Raw genomic sequence first — 17,492 nt, 5'->3', positions numbered from 1 at the left:
TACGCCACACCCCTCCCGATCAACAGGACCCGCGTTTCGACCATAGGAGGTCTGTTTCCTCTGTTTTGCGGTACGCCACACCCCTCCCGATCAACAGGACCCCCGTTTCGACAGTAGGAGGTCTGTTTCCTCCGTTTTGCGGTACGCCACACCCCTCCCGCCAGCAGGACCCTCGTTTCGACCGTAGGAGGTCAGTTTCCTCCGTTGTGTGGTACGCCAGGCCTCGTTTCCATCGCCTCTTCCGTCCAAGCCCTCCCAATGAACACGACCACGCATTCCGTTCCGACCCATGAACATGACGACGACGATGTTTCTCCGTTCCGACCCAGCCATGTACACGAGCCCTCGCCGTACGTATGCGCGAGTAGGCGTTCGAGACCCCGCCCGTATGTACACATACGTGGCCGTATTTTCTTTCTTGCACCCTGGCCGCTGTACGTACGTGTACATGCTACGTGTGCGCCTCTACTACGACACGTGCGCGCCTCTACATCGACCAGTATGTACGTACATGTTCGCGACCAGAATGTCAACACTACGTACGCTTCGACCAGGTGGGTCCCGACTGTCAGGAACTTCCTTGCCTGCGAAGATGTAGCTGGTGGGTCCTAGCAGTCAGGGGGGGCGAAATACGGTGGCCCGTCCGGTGGGTCCCCGCTGTCAGGTGGAGGAATAATTATTTTGCACGTAATAAGGAGGCACTTCCTTGCTGCGGCCGTGGACCCAGCTGTGAGCCTCTCCACGTACAGTCCACGTTCGATGGAAGCTGTTCCTTGACCATGTTGACCACGCCACGCCGAGAGCACCAGGGCGGTGGACGACGGCGAGGCCTAGGAAGGGGACGACACGGAGCTGGGGAAGACGCGCCAGTGGATGCCCACGCGTAGAGGAGCACGAGGGCACTGGTTCGATGCGGTGTGAGGCTGCCGTCGCCGTAGAGTAACAGGGGGTGTGGGTGAGTAGAGGGATGGCCTGGCCAGCGGTGGGAGTAGTAGGGGGCGGTGAGGTCTCCGCCGCATCGCAGCCGGCCATGGGAGGCAGGAGCACGAGGCACGACCGGCGCTGGTTTGGGCGGCTGGAGCAAGAAGACCAGAGGTTGAAGAAGAACGACGCCCGTTGGATGGACATCGTACGGTCACTGGAGCTAGAATCGTGCATATTGACTAAGTTGACAAAGCCCTCCGTCCCCGTCAACTTAGTAGGCCCACAAGTCAGCCTGCCACTATACTGGGTCCCAGCTAACAGGGGGAGTATTCAATTTTTTTGTGCGTAATAAGGAGGCACTTCCTTGCGTGCGAAGATATAGCTGGTGGGTCCGAGCTGTCAGCGGCGGTAACGTTTTTTTTGCAAAATACAGAGGCCCTTTTGGTGGGTCCCAGATGTCAGGTGGAGGAATCATTATTTTGCGCGTAATAAGGAGGCATTTCCTTGCGTGCGGCCGTGGACCCAGCTGTCGGCCTTTCCACCTAAAGTCCACTTCAGATGCATGTCGGTCGTTGACCACGTTGACCAGGCCACGCCGAGAGCACCAGGGCGATGGACGACGGCGAGGCCTAGGAAGGGAACGACATGGAGGCAGGGAAGACTCGGCAGTTGTTTCCCACGCGGAGGGGAGTACGACTGTATGAGGGTTTACTGATTCGTCTGCCGTCGCCGGAGAATAACAGCAGGTGTGGGTGAGTAGAAGGATGGCTAGGCCAGCGATGGGAGTACAGTGGGGCGGTGAGGCCTGCGCGGTAGCAGAGCCGGCCGCGGGGAGGAGGGAGCAGGCAATCCCGCCGGCGCTTGTTTGAGCGGCTGAAGCAGGAAGAGCAGAGATTGAAGAAGCACGACGGCCGTTGGATGGCCTTCCAACAATCACTGCTTGTGCGTCAACCTTTTTTTAGGAAAGCCTCAAATCTGTGGGAAATAGCATACAACCCATCTGCCATTATTTCTAATAATTTACAGCCCATTTGCTAATTATTAAGGTTTTTTGGAGCCCATATTCTTTTTGTTAGCATTACAGCCCATATTGTGGCCATGGTTAAAAGATTATACGAAATTTTGCATATTTCGGTGCGGTCCGAACTGTTTTTAATCCCGAAATTTCGACTCACATTCAAACTGATTTTAAAAATAAATGTATATCAATATAAAATCCAACAAATTCTCCATGCATAAAAATTAATGTAATTTCAAATCTCAAAATAAAAAAAAAGATATTTGAAACTAATTGCCGGTTTGATGTGTTTTAAAAATGTACAGCCCATTTCTCATTAGTGATGGGCCATTTTCTCGGCCAGCCGAATGAAAGCTCTCCTCCTCGTCTTGAAAGATTTGTAGCCCAACAGCCCTGACAAAGCGACTTACTTGGCAAATCACAAAAAAACTAGGCTGTGGCCGTGGACCCAGCTATCAGCCTCTCCACGTACAGTACTCTTCCGATGGAATGTCGTTGACCACGTTGACCACGCCGCGCCGAGAGCAGCAAGGCGGTGGACGACGATGAGGCCTAGGAAGGGGACGACGCAGAGCCGGGGAAGACGCGGTAGTGGATGCCCATGCGGAGAGGAGTACGAGGGTTCACTAGTTCGGCTGCGGCGTGAGGCTGCCGTCGCCGCAGGGCCTGGCTAGCGGTGGGAGTAGTAGGGGGTGATGAGGCCTCATCGACAGCACAGCCGTCCACTGGAGGCAGGAGCAGGCGGTCTCCCCGGCGCTAGTTTGGGCGGCTGGTGCAAGAAGAGCAACGATTGAAGAAGCAGCAGGACCGTTCGATTCAAATCCAACGGTTGCTGCTGCTAGAATCGTTTGTTGACTAAGTTGACAAGCCCTGCGTACGCGTCAACTTAGTAGGCTCACAGGTTAGCCTCCCAACCGGTGCGCCCCAGATGTCAGTGGGAGGAATCATTTTTTCGCGTAATAAGGAGGCACTTGCTTGCGTGCGGCCAGGCCAACGGAGGGAGTAGGGTGGGCCGGGGAAGCCTGCGCGGCATCACAACGGGCCACAAGAGCAGGGAGCAGGTAGTCCCGCCGGCGCTAGTTTAGGCGGCTGGAGTAGGAAGATCAGAGATTAAAGAAGCACGTCGGCCGTTGGATGGACATCCAACACTAACTGCTGCTAGAATCATGTGTTCACTAACAAAGCATTTCGTAAACAAGTCAGCCTCGAAATCCGTGGCGTGTATAGCCCATTTGCTATTATTTTTATATTTTTTACTCATTTTCTGATTCATATGGAATTTATTGCAGCCCGTTTTCCATTTTTAGAATTGCTGCCCATTTTCTGGTCAGTACCAGGGTCAAAAAATTAACTAAATATGTGGGAAATTTTGAAAATTCACAAATTTTGCTGGGGAACAAAATATTCTTAATCCAAAAATTAATAGACATAGTAAAACAAATTTAAAAATAAATTAGTACTATGTCGTGTTAAATCCAATGAAATGTGTATAAGATATCAGTGAAGAACAAAAACAAAAAAGAAACTTATATCCCATTTGCTATATTTTTTTTGGAATTTTCAACCCCTTTTGATATTACTTTTAACAGACATTGACCATACTCTTAAGGCAGGCCGGAATGCATCCCTCCTCATCTTGAAAGATTTGCAGCCCAGTAATTCGGAGAAAACAAATAGGCCTAGCTTGGGTATTCTTCAAAAAGAAATACTGGGCTAGCTATTTTCCCAAAGAACTGGTGCATGAGCATTTAGCTTTATTTATTTATTTATTTATTTATTTACTTATTTATGTTTAGGGGACCATGAGCATGTACCTGGGCCAGATTCATGTGAGAGCCTCCCTTCCAGTTAATTATGGGCTTCTCTATTGGGCCTTCATCAGTGGGCTGCATGTTATCAACAAGTGGAAAATGTGTTCCGAGTTTCAAAAAAAATGTGTTCCGTACGATAAATAGTATGCGCTACGTACGGTACGGGGCACTAAAGGATCGAACCGTGCAACGACTTCCAAAACATTGTGTTTATCGTTCTAACAACACATTTATTCAACCAACAGACGAAACATACTACTGATTGTACATTGAAAACAACAGCAGCATCAAACAGACGAAATATACTACTGATTGTACACATCCGCTTAGTAGGCCCACAAGTCAGTCACCAAATCTGACGGGTCCCAGCTGTCAACGGGATGAATAATTTTTTTCGCAAAACAAGGAGGCACTTCCTTCCGTGCGAAGATACAGCCGGTGGGTCCCAGCTGTCAGGTGGAGGAAACATATTTTTCAGCTTAATAAGGAGGAACTTTCCTTGCATGCGACCATGGACCTCGTGGGTCCCAGCCGTCAGGCTCTCCACGTAAAGTCCTCTTCCGATGACTCTCGTTTGTTGACCAGGCCGCACCGAACGCAGCGAGGCAGTGGACGACGGCGAGGCCCCGAACGGGAACGACTCGGAGATGGGAAAACGTGGCAGTGGAGTCGTAGAGGAGGAGAAGGGTTATAACTGGTTTTGTTGCGGCGTGGGGCTGTAGTCTGTGGAGAATAACAGGAGGTGTCGAGGGGTGGAGGGATAGCCTGGCTAGCGGTGGGGTAGTGCTTCGCAGCGATGTGTGCTAAGCAGAGCCGCTAGCCGCCGGAGGCCGGACCAGGCGGTCCCAGCAACGCTGGAGGAAGAAGACGAGAGATTGAAGGTGCATGCTGGCCGTTGGATATAAATCCAATGGCTATGGATGACACAATCATTTGTTGACCAAGTTGACAACGCCCTGCGTAGGCTTCGACCTATTGGCCCACATGTCAGCCTGCAAAAAAGTGGCATATATTTAACCCATGTTTTCTAGAATGTACAGTCCATTTGCTGGGCTGGGTGAACAAATAATTTCGCGTCAATCAGGCCCATTTATATTTTCTAAGAAATCCCAGCCCATTTGCACTTCTTTGAAATACACGTATTAGGTGGGCTCGTTATATATACGTATAATGTTATGTTAGAAGGAGCAATTAATATCAAAGAATAAACCGGAGAGGCACATTTTTTATATATATAATTAAGAAATTAGCGAGTTATTGCTCAAAATAAAAATGAGCGCGTTATTATTAAATTGGTCCTTAAAATCTTCGCAATCACCAGGATTTTCCTTGCGTGTGAGTCAAAAACAACCAGGATTTTCCTTGCCAACTTCCGTTAAACATTTATTTTTATAAGTTGGGATGTTTTTATAATGTATATATAAGTCTCTATAAAATATACGATAATAGTAATAATATAAATATATATAATGTGGTTAGAAGGGAAAACATAAATTGGACACGGCATTACTTTTATAAGAGACCTGCGTTTTATACCCCACAGTAGTCATACTAACAAGTTCACACACAAATACAACAGAAAAGGTAAACATTCATATCAAACTCAAGTTCACAGGATACGTTCATATCCATAGCCAACATTCACAATCAATAACTCAAAAGATTCATATATACACAAGCTCAGCATATCTATGCATCCAAATGATTGATAGATCACACGACAATATTCATACATAATTTACAAAAAGATTCAGATATACACATGTTCAGTATGTTTATGCATCCAAATGATTGAGATCACAACCAATATGATCCATGGACGAACTTTAATTACCTAGGGTACGGACTGGTAAATGGTGTTCAATCGGAGGTACTTCTTGCTAAAATTAGTTCTTGTACGAGTAAACTTTTGAGTACATAAGAGGCAGCACAGACTATCTGAACTTTGCTTGTAGGTTTATCCTCAAACAGTGGCCTCGTGCCGAGGGAGGTTTGAGCAACTTGGCCACTACTTTCATCCAACCAGTTTACTGGCTCATCTTGGCCCTGTATCTCGCCAAAATTCTACATTGCAGACGAGAAAGGAGGCGGTTGAGAAAATGAACCACCCAAATTTTTGTGCAGTTCAACTGAAATGGAGCATCCTTGGCGTGCAGACTGATTAAGTGCCAGATGAGTATAAGCGTCAACCAACTTGTCTGGAATCTTTAGACTCCATGCCATATAGTTTGTTACCATAAGGCACAAGTTGTGCCGATAAGCGTCAACCAACTTGTGCCGATAACCAAAAGGCACAAGTTGGGACCAAAGACTGGACTGCGTTTTTCTGGGCTATGCACCAAGCAATATTTTTGGCATTCACTCTCCTAACACTTGGAGTTTGACAATTGGTTGACGCTGGTTGATACTCGAATGAATATAGGCACTTCTTGTCAACATCTGATCATTTTGTGCAGTTCTACTAAAATCACCCGATGTAATGATTTGCCTGCGAGTTCAGGCTCCAAATTACTCCTTTATGAAATCGGCAAACAGTAGCACAATACCAAATTATCAATACATATGACAGGCACAATAATCAGGATAAAGACCAGTACCAACCTGTGTGAGGTAGCATATCAATTACTATTTCCTTTGACTGGAAGCCGAGATAAGCCAAGCGACTGACAGCAAAGGAAGAAAGCATGCGGAGTTTAGCGACTGACAGGAAAGGACGGAAGCTGTCGAGGCAATGAAGCACCCAAAGTTTTTGTGTAGTTCCACCAAAATCGAGCATCCTTGTTGGCACATATATTGAGAGAGTGATATTACTGTAATAGTGGGACTAGTTTATGAAACATACACTAACAAATAGAAGCACCCTCATTATCTTAATGGGTAAAGTTAGCAACATAGCAGTCTTGCTTAAATAGAGGTATTAGTTTATTTAATCAGTGCCAATTAGCTCAACTCAACACTCAAAGCATTGCCATTTATCATAGGTTGCAAAACTTTAACGTGCAAAGATAAAGGAGTTTCTCATGACAGTAGCACAATACAAATAGAGATGGCAGCAAACTAATATGGATGAAGGCCTTAGGCCCATACCAACCTGAGAAAAAAAGCTTATTCATGTAGTCCCATAAGAGATGATAAAGCACTCACTGGAATCACACAATAGTATATATTTTTGTGCACTTCAAATGTATGGTTGAAATCACTCTTGTTTACCAGTGCTGAGATTATATCGAAAGATTATCAAGAACTTCCAACAGAGTTAAAGCACTGGCTGGGATATAGTTCATTGTATTGTCTTGTCTAGTTCCATTTAATGTATGATTGGCACAACATGATCCCTGTTTGCACAAGTAGGAACAAGGTGAAACCTTCATTAGCTTAATGAGAAAGGATAGGAAGACATTAGCATATTACTCAACCAGTAGCATCAAATTCATGATGGACAATACGCAAAACATTGCCTCATTGAACCAATGGCAATAAATTGACATGCAAAACAATAGCACTATTATGTCATGACACTAATAATATTCCCTCCCTGCTCCACCACATGATTCACCTCCATAGACAAACATACACACGTACATGATTCAGCATAGGGTCCTACTAAAGATTTGTTTAACTCCAACAGGAAAATTAGGCACTAATAAATTAGTGGTACTTAAGTACTCCTAATTAATTAAGTGAGACAGCATAAGTGGAAGGGCTCCCTGGAGGATCGTCTCACATGTAAGGTAGTCATTGCCGGAGCCCTTGAATGGCCTCGACTTGAGGCCTCTGGCTTCAGCAAGATCGCCTTGGCACTGTTTATTCTTCTTCCTCTTCCTCTTCATGCTATGTTTCTCTTTCTCCTCACCAGTTGGTGAAACCAAGTACATGATTGGCCTTCTAATTTAGAATTGGTTTTGTCAGTGAGGGAGTACAAGTGTAATATAAAAAACAGCATTATTTTCTCATGGCAGTCGAAAAATAGAGATGAACACATGCATTAAATATCATTCTTACCTAAAGGAAGGTTATGGCGCCAATATGGATGATGAGGATTGGAACACAGATCTCCCTTTGTGTAGTTCCACCAAAATGAACCAACTGTTCCATTCTGACATTCCAATTAAACAACACAAAAGTCACTTCTTTTACGAAGAGTTTTGTGCAGTGCACCAAAAGGTCACAACAGCAACCAGGTGAATTGGATATCCCTGTTTGCACAAAAAGGCACAGAGGAAACAGTCAGAGTCTCAAACAATTACAGGCAAAAACATTTGGCTAAACTTGTCAAGGCTTATAACAGTGGCATGGCTTCATTTTTACCAGGGACATTAGATTAAGAACAGCTAAGGCTGCGTTCGGTTCACAGGTTTGGTGCAGGATTTTCGTAGGAACATATTCCTACGGTATTCTTTCCCTTCCAACCGTTTGGAACATGGGAAAGGTGAATAGTGTTTCATAGGAAAGCCGGTCTAGTAGTACTGATTCCATAGGATTAGAAACATCCACGCGCTGCTCATTTTTTGGGCGGAAGCCCGAGGTAGGCGCTCGCTGCCATGTGTTAGACAGGTTGATGTGATGTGTTGCCGGAATAAAAAAATCAACCTATGTGTGGTACATGAGGTGAGGACAAGAGTAGTCACTGTGCATCTGAATAAACAAATAGCATCTCATACTGCCAAGCATGCTACTCTAAAAAAACAAATATGTACATTTCGTAGTCCATCCGAACACATTCTCTTGAGAGTTTCCTCCGGTTCGCTGTTCCATAGTTTTATACCTACATTCCTTTCCTATTCCTCTATTTTCATCAAGACCTATGTTTTCTGCCCCTTTATTCCGAACGGAGCCTAAATATTGGTATAAGGGCATGGGATAGTGGGTGCACCAGCAGTCCAGCACCATGTACGTAAACAGGGGCATAAAGTGGTGATTCATAGTTTGTTGCCCCGAGAAACAAACATCCAAGAAACATATCTGGGTTGGTCCCATTTTTGCTCACTCTAGCCACCTACTCCTATGTGTGGATAGCAAATCTAGTCCTGGTCATACCACTGTGTACAGCGTTACCCCTATATTTCCCTTTTCGACCAAGAGACCGGTTGGATGACCAGTCTGTACTACTTTCACCCTCTTTCCTTCTTGTTTGTACCAAGTCCGATGTACATACTAAATTCCCCCACCCCCACTTTATTTCTTGTTTGAACCAAGTAGAACAAGATTCGACTCCATGAAGTAGCTTTACCTCTAACAATAGAAGAAAAAAAAATGTGACGTTGGACCATCCGATCGAGAGGGGCTGAGAGGTAGAAAATGATGCACATGCAGCGACGTAGCGAGCTGGGGAAGTAGAGCTAAGGCGGTTTCGAACGAAGATATACCTGAAGGTCGTCGGGATGTTGATAGGTGGGCGGCGGGAGGCCGGATCCGCCCACAGGCAACAACGAAGGGATCGGAGGACCTCCCGCGCCGGCGCTCGGCCAGAGATAACGGTGCGGCCGGTAGTGGGTCTCCTCCCTCGCTGTCGACGACGGCCTAAACGCTGCCCCTCCTCCCCTTCACCGGCGGAGGGGGATACGTCCGGATCTGTAACCAGCGGTGAGGATAGAAAGCCAGTGTTTTTTGAAGGAAGAAAGACAGTGTTACTACCCCTATCTTGTTTAGATCTGGAGAAGATGAGAGTGTGTGAATAGAGCAACCCTGGCAAGCAAGTGTGGAGGCTCCGGCCTATATATACGTAGTGAGCAACCCTAGCAAGCAAGCAACCCCTATCTTCATCAACTCGTACAAGACCGAGAAATTTGATTACTACAACACCCTCTCCCTCGCGGACTGAGCTCCGGTGCCTTAACTGCACCTGCCTTTGGCTGCATGACAGGAGGGCCAACCACCTGTTGGGCCCACCTGTCATAGACGCAAAGGCAAGAGCAGTAAGTAGAAGCTTTCGCTACACGCTATCCCTCCCGCACGAGGTGGACAGACATGCATCAGTGGATTCGATATTGTAGAAGTAGGAGTAACATCATTGTTCGTCTTCTCGAAGAGGCGAAGAGCCAAGCGCAACCCGAACATGGCAGTTGCGAACGCTCGCGTGGTGCAGTTCCTTAGAGTACTAGCCAGGCTCTTGCATGAGACAAAATTGCTATTATTTAACAATTAAACTCCATTATCCATTGGTTGATACTCATTCTACATAGGTCCATGCGCTTAGCACCATTTCCTCCTGGGGTCACCAATGTTTATTTGCTAATTAATAGCATTGCATGCAATGAACTAGCCATTGCAAGTCATTAAAAGCATGCACACCTCTCATCTCTTATTGGTTGATATGTCAAGAAACAAGAAACAAGATAGAATTTAATGCACCGCGCCTAAGTGTTTTGGGACTACACATTTGGTTTTCATAAGATGACTTACACACCTAGACGGAGGGAGTAGTATAGCCCTGTAAACCAGAAAGGAGTATTTGCCTTTCTAGAGATTTCAACAAGTGACTAGACTACACCGTGTGCAGTACTCCCTCCCTTCCGGTTTATAGGGCTCAAATCTCAAATCTCATGAACCAAGGTATTTTGCGATTGGAGAAATGTATCTCGTACTTTACAAAACTACGCTAATTAAACTCATGCATTAATTACGTAGTTCTCTCATTTTCCTCTCCGCCTTGGTCACGGTGCACAATATTGAGCACTCCTACTCCCTCCTTTCTGGTTTATAGGGCTTATCTCAAAATCTTAGTTTTTTCATTTTATAAGGCTCAATTTGGTTGTTCCCCATCACAAGTTTAGATTCCAAGGTGCATTAAATAATTGCATGCAGGTATTAAGAGAAAATTGACCAATGCATGTACTTTATGCATGCATGCATTGCAATTAATACATTGGTAAACATACATTTTTCAAGAAAACAAGAGCATTAATTGGGTGCTTTTGCAAATTACAAAAAGGATTCCACCACTCACCATCTACCTTGGTTGGTGAAATTTTTGAATTGAGCCCTATAAACCGGAAAGGAGGGAGTATATGACTAGCCGCTCTATCTACATGCGGGACATTTCAAAGCATCCGGGCCCGCGTGCCATACACCAAATCACAGCGAGGTGCTACAGTCGAGACTCACCTGTCACCCCAGTGTGGCCTTCATGACCCGTCATATCACAAAATGCACACCTTTACCAGCAGTGGTAAGGTGGCCTCCAAGTTGGACTGGACGAAGCAACCATCATTTCACTGGAATGCTCGTTCAAGCCCTTTCTTCCCTTTCTTGAAGAAAACCTCACTCCAGGCTACTCACTTCTGCCATTTTTCTTCTGTACCAATGAAGGAAAGGTGGGCGAATCAGTTATGCTGCTATATTTTCATTCCAAGAATCTTCTTTTTGCGAAGCACCGACTGGTTCTCACATCCTATTATTTTCCCATTTTCATTGCGATTGTGGTTTCCTTTCGATTGCTTTTTGTTTGTCAGTTCATTGATGGATCCTGGAGCACAAGGCAAAGAGTTGCCGGCGGACAACCCACTAGAGACAGCGATCTCCAGGAAGCAAGCACCGACCAACGAGTTGACCATGTTGGCGGGCCAACCCATGGAGATGAAGAACTCCAAGAAACAAGCACTGGCCCAACAGTTGAGGATGTTGGCGGACGAACTCCTCAAAGAAAGTTGGAAGAACAGCAATGGCCCCACCGTGCCTACCCCAGGAACTCTGATTGCCACCTATGTGAGGCTCAAGACCGAGTTTGAGGAGATAGTCACCGTTGAGAAGCAGTATTCCCCTGGCAAGGTGATGGCCCCCATCGAGGACGAGGAGATGGCTCCCAGAGGGATGAGATCCCCCGGTGAGCTGCACAAGGTAAAAAATAATGGCTTATTACCATAGTTGTGGTTTTTGATTGCAATGTGCTTGCTAATATGTTAGGGTTGTGCAGATGCCGGTGCATGTCCTTGATGATTCCGATGTCGTGGCCCGTCCTGTTGGCATCGCCCCGGAGATCGATTCTGATGCCGCTGTCCATCCTGTGGACATCACCCCAGAGATCGATTCCGATGTCACGGTCAGTCCTGCGGACATCGTCCCAGAAATCGATTCCCATGCCGCTGTCCATGCTGTGGTCATTGCCCGAGAGATCGATGACAAGAAATAGTTGGTCGCGCTAATCCTTCAGGATAGTTTGCATTGCCCTGTGTTTAATTACCAGAATGATGCGTGTTATCAAACCATCTTAGGGCTAGTGCATTGTCTTGTGTGGGCGGATCTTGCTACTTTTGTTTGATAGTGAATCATGTGAACCCTCTCCGAGTTATGGAAACAGATGTATCCTCACCAGCTTTTGATGTAATATATGGCATGATTAGATGTAAGTTTGAACTGTTTATCATATCAGCAGGGCTTGTTTGCTGATTCTTGGTGTTAGTAGGCTAGCTACTGTGCGAGCTATAGTACCTGCAAAACACTCACCGAAGAGAAACGTTGGGGCTGATGAGCTCGTGGTACGCTTATACTTATCCCTCGTCGATCGACCAATAGCCCTAGCTCCTAAAATTGTAGGCTTAGAGATCGATGACCTAGGCGGGCTAGTTTGGCCTAGTGGGTTTCAGTGATATGATGTGCAACACAAAATCATAGCAGTGCAGAGACGTACTCCCTCCGTTCCAAAATAGATGACCTAGGCGGGCTAGTTTAGCCTAGTGGGTTTCAGTGATATGACGTGGTACAGTGCCATCCAGTCTTCGCGTGTGGTAGCAGTATTGTGGGTACAGTAAGTTTTCTTGAAGAAGCGGAATTCAACGAAGTCATGATGGTTCCTTCGTTCGAACAACTTACAGTGGGAAAGGTTGGGCCTGCGATACGACCGGGGTAGACCAGGATAATTTTGTGCATGGCAGGTGGACTAGGATGGTCGACGTCCCACATGTCGGCAAATGAAAGTATTCTTTCCGATATAGAGGACGAGCAACGAGTATTCATTGTTTATTTTTGATGAAAGCTATTGTCTCCACTGTTACGACGGAGGAGTGTGAAACACGGCAGCCCAGTGAACTTGGCATGTGCACCACTCCCTCCTTCATCATGTAATGCCCAGGTTACAGCTTTTTCTCACTTCCTCTCTATCTATTTCCTCTCAAATGTTTTTTAACTTTCTTTTTTTAAGACACAATTGTTTTTATGCCTTTTTTAGAATTATTTTTTATACCTAGGAGCACGTGTAGAGACGGGCTCTTGCAGAGCCCACTCCTTGTCTTTGTCAATGCCTCTCTCTCCTCCACATAAGGAGTACTACTTGCTATGCATGCATGCGGCGGGCAACTGGCGTCTTGAGGGGCTAGGGCGGTGAGAGCGGGCTCCGGAAGCGGTCCGGCCTCTAGCATAATTTTGGTTTTTACAGTATTTCTTTCTCCATTGACAGGTAAGCCCACGTAGATAGATAAAGAACACGAGCTGATGAGGCGCATGCGGACTGTTTGACTGGTCAACCAGACAAATACGGAGCTATAGGCTGAGCCAGTGACCGTATAATCACCATATCTCGTATACAATGATCAAAGTGAGCTACCAAGACAAGTTCGATGACCGCCAATGCATTTTACTTGGTAATAAATGACCAGGATTGAAGGGGAATCCAAATTTGCTTCGTCTTCTGTCCTTGAGCTCTTGACAAACCAATGCACTATACGGTTGTCCGGCCACTCCACCCCAGAGCTCTCACCAAGCGTCGTTCATGCCACCGCGCCGCACACTAACCGGTAAGGCAGCGATGGCATCCCGCCGCGCCGAGTTCCTCGCCGCCCACGACCGCACACAAAATGGTAGGGAAGCGATGGCATCCCGCCGTGCCGAGTTCATCGCCGCTCGCGACCTCACAACTATGTGGGAGGAATTTGAAGATGCCAAGGCCGAATGGGTGGTAGAGCAAGAGGCGGCCAAAGCCGCACAGAGGGAGCGGAAAAGTCAGAAAGCACTCAAGAAAAGAGAGGCCCGCCACCGCAAGAAAGAAAAGGACGCACGCGCTGCTGCGGAGAGGTCGGCGGATATCCAAGAACGGTGGGGTGTCGCCGACAAAGCCAGGAAGGAACGACGACGTCTGGCCAGCATGTGAGAAGTAGTAGTACTAGTAGTTAGTGTGTGTGTGTGTGTGTGTGTGAGTACGAGCATGTACCAGTACTACTAGTTACTACTGTAGTTTTTAGAGCAAATTACCAGTACATTAGCCTAGACTAAATGGAAAAATTCCTATCCTAAGCATCAAATGGCATCTCTTTCTCTATAGGAATTGAGATGCATGTCATCTCACTTCCTATGATTTTCATATTCCTATCCTATGAACGAAAGGAGGCCTTTGTTGTAGTAACTACTGTAGCTAGCAGTACTGTTGGTACAGTAGTTTTCTTCAAGAAGCAGAATTCAACGAAGTCATGATGGTTCCTTCGTCCAAGAAACATCAAAGTGGGAAGTGGGCCTGTGATTTGACGGCTCATTAGCCATTGTTACTACGGCGCGACGACCTGGGTGACTCCCTTGGAGTTCAGCGTGCATGGCAAGTGGACCAGGATGGTCCACGTCCCACATGTTGGCGAACGGAGTAGTATTCTTTCTGATATCGAGGTATAGTATCACTGTTGATTGGTTCGCAAAAAAATAGTATCACTGCGATTTATAATTAAATTTTATTTCTGATGAATGCTAGCGTCTCAACTCTTATGACGAAGGGTGCCAAACACGGCACGTGCTGGATGTCCCACACGTAAGCAAAAGGAGTGGGACATGAACAGCGTGGTAGAGCCCAGCATAAAAAGACAGCGTGGTAGAGCGTCTCCACTTCTTTCACTTCTGGGTCGGAGACCACACGTAGTAGTACTTAGTGGTATGGACGATACAAAGTGCGACCTGGAGACAAAGACACGTTTTCCGCAAAAAAAATGGAGACAAAGACACGTCTAGTTGGAAGGTCTTGGGGCATACACGTAAACAAATATAAAAGTTAATATGTGCCTCCAACTAATATAGTAGTAGTAGAGTACTTAGGCACGTACTCCATAACATCACCGTGCATTGCATGTACAACATTTAGTGGTAGTACGTAGTAAGAGACAAATGCCGCCCAAGAGTTCCCTTCTCGACCTACTTTTGGGTGTTTGGTAGAGTGTATGGAGGGTGCATGAGTCCACACTAGTTTAGCACAAATATACTAGAAGCATGCATGAAGAGAGCATGCATGAAGAGGGGCGTTGAGTTGAGCATGCCTGAAGAGGGAACAACTATGCTGAGACGAGAACGCAACCAAACACACCCTATATGCCACGCATGTTCATACGATTTGTGCCTTTCTACTTCACTTACTGCGCTATATTACTCAGGTTCGTACGTCCACTCCTGGGTACATGTTCGTCTCGTAGTTCCAGTCCCACGTGTTCTTCATATAGATGGAACGATCCTTGCATAACACGTGCACCTTGATGCTAGATGTCTCGCGTGTTGGCAAAAGGATGAACAAAGCTCACGTAAAAAAAATAGAGTGGAAGAACATAGATTCTGGATGACCGAGAAGGAGCAAGGAACCTCTTGGTGGAGCGTCTGCACTCATAATATTTAATATTATTCAGCGATATAAAATTAACCAATCATCTCCATAGTGGACTGAAGGAGTACGAAACACGGCAGCCAAGTGTAGTTACATCATACTAGTACATGGTTAACCCACGCTATCACCATATTTCTTGGCTTCCGTGCGACACCTATCTCTAGTAATCCAGCAGCCTGCATCGCTTCTCCCTCCTCGTCTCTATCAAAGTGCGGCGAGCTGGCGTTTCTGCCGTCTATTGAGGTCGGTTAACTATCACATGTTAGCGACATGCCAAGAGCATTCTAAAAAAATTCCTTTCACGTTCCGTTTTCAAAAAGAAAAAAATCCTTTCACGTACGAATTTTCCTGTATGCTTTGAGCAACTTGCATGTCCTATACTGCTCCTGTTTGATACTCTAACTTAGCTAGAGGTTAGACTAACTCATGACTAACCCTGAACTAACTGTAGCCAAAGAGGTGTTTGGGTGACAGGGTTAGATTGACAACAAATGCACTTCATGGAGAGAGAAAAGTGATTTTTCAGTGGTCCCAATGAGAACTATCTCCAGTTTAAACCCTCATGGGTGGGATAGTTTTTTTGGTGGGTTCGGTGCAACTTGCTCCAATTTAAACCCTCATGCTTGGATAGTTTAGGGCTATTTGAGCCTCAACTAGCTCAAACTAACTCTAACCCATGGATCCAAACAGGGCCTATGGCCAGTCTCGACGCGGAGCAGTCGCGTGCACCGGGAAGCGGCGCTCTCTCAGCCGTCGCGCCACTTCAAAGCCGGCGCCAGTGAGAGGTCGCCTCCGCTCTGGCCGGGCATTAATGCAGCACTAACGCTCCAGGGCGACGCTGACTGTTTCACATGGGAAGCGCGCGCTGGCAAGGGAGTATAGGTTTTGAACCGTTTCAGGTGTAGTGCTGGTAGTTTGCAAAACTACTCAATTATTGCACTCGGTTTCCTAGGTAATTGTGGTAAAAAAATGTTACTCCACAGCCTGCTTCCCTTCTCCTTCCTCTTCCACCGCCCGCGCATGTCCGCGGGAAGCGACCGGTCAACCCTTATATAGGAGTGCTAGCACAAAAAGATGCATGTATGGCGTATGTTGTTACCTTCGGCCGACCCATGGCTACCGGGCGACGGCGACCATAGAAGAGGCGAAGGGAGGGGAATGAATGCAGCTACTGTTTGGGTTCGCCTTCCGGCTTAAATAAATGCGCAGCATCACGTGTACCCGCGGGTGCACAAATTGTAACATACGTGTCTGCTTAAGTGGGCGTCACATAACTGGTGTGTGTGTGTGAGAGAGATTCTGAGAGACAGAGTGCGTGTGTGCGATTCTACTCTTCGAACATGTACTCAACCTTTTGCATCGGGATATAAGTATAATGGTATTTACTTTAGCTAGTGATTTGCGTGGCCATGTTAACGTGGTTGTGTCAAAAAAATGTCACTTCCTGCTCGTGATTTGCGTTATATAATTACAAGCAAGATTCTCGTGCATTGCGCGGAACATCAATATGCATTTTTTTACAGAACACCTGTTGTGATTTACCCATGCAGGAGTAATCCCATGTGTAAAAACTAATGATATCTTGAGAATTTTATCAGAAAACTGGTATCTCGAGAATGTCATCGAAAAAAATGAAAGATGAGAGATAAGGCGAGGAGGAGTGGAGCGTGGTGGTGACTGGTAGTCGGAATGGGCGGAGGCATGGGGATGGACGGCGCCGGCAGGCGGCAGCGGCCACCATGCATGCTAGATTGTTCCAGAGACTTATTCCTTTTTTAATTGCTGAGCAATGAGGTTGCGGGAGATAATGATGTGGAGAGAGGTGTGGGTATCTTTTGTAAAATTATCATAGTTTGCTTTCTATCCTCAGATATAGATCATACGGTCTGTATTACAAGATGGCAGGCACACCATCACCACCAACTCGTTTTTTTATAAGGGTACAGATGATAAGTTTGCTGACTACTAAAGTAAAGTGGAATTTTTCCATGTTATGCAAGTAAATAAAGCTGATTGTTCATCATATGGGTAAGGTTGGATGAAGGGTGGTAGGAACAAATGCTCCGCCTAGAGCATGTGTGTGTGAGATGGAGTCTTAGTGTGTGTGTGGGGTGTGTGTGAGAGAGAGAGAGGAGAGAGAGAGATGGAGTCTTAGTTTGTGTGTGTGAGAGAGGGA

The sequence above is a fragment of the Triticum dicoccoides genome, chromosome 7A, assembly GCF_002162155.2.
Source record: "Triticum dicoccoides isolate Atlit2015 ecotype Zavitan chromosome 7A, WEW_v2.0, whole genome shotgun sequence".
Classification (NCBI taxonomy): Eukaryota; Viridiplantae; Streptophyta; class Magnoliopsida; order Poales; family Poaceae; genus Triticum; species Triticum dicoccoides.
The sequence above is the reverse complement of the archived record's forward strand: the minus strand, read 5'-3'. Positions refer to the sequence as shown.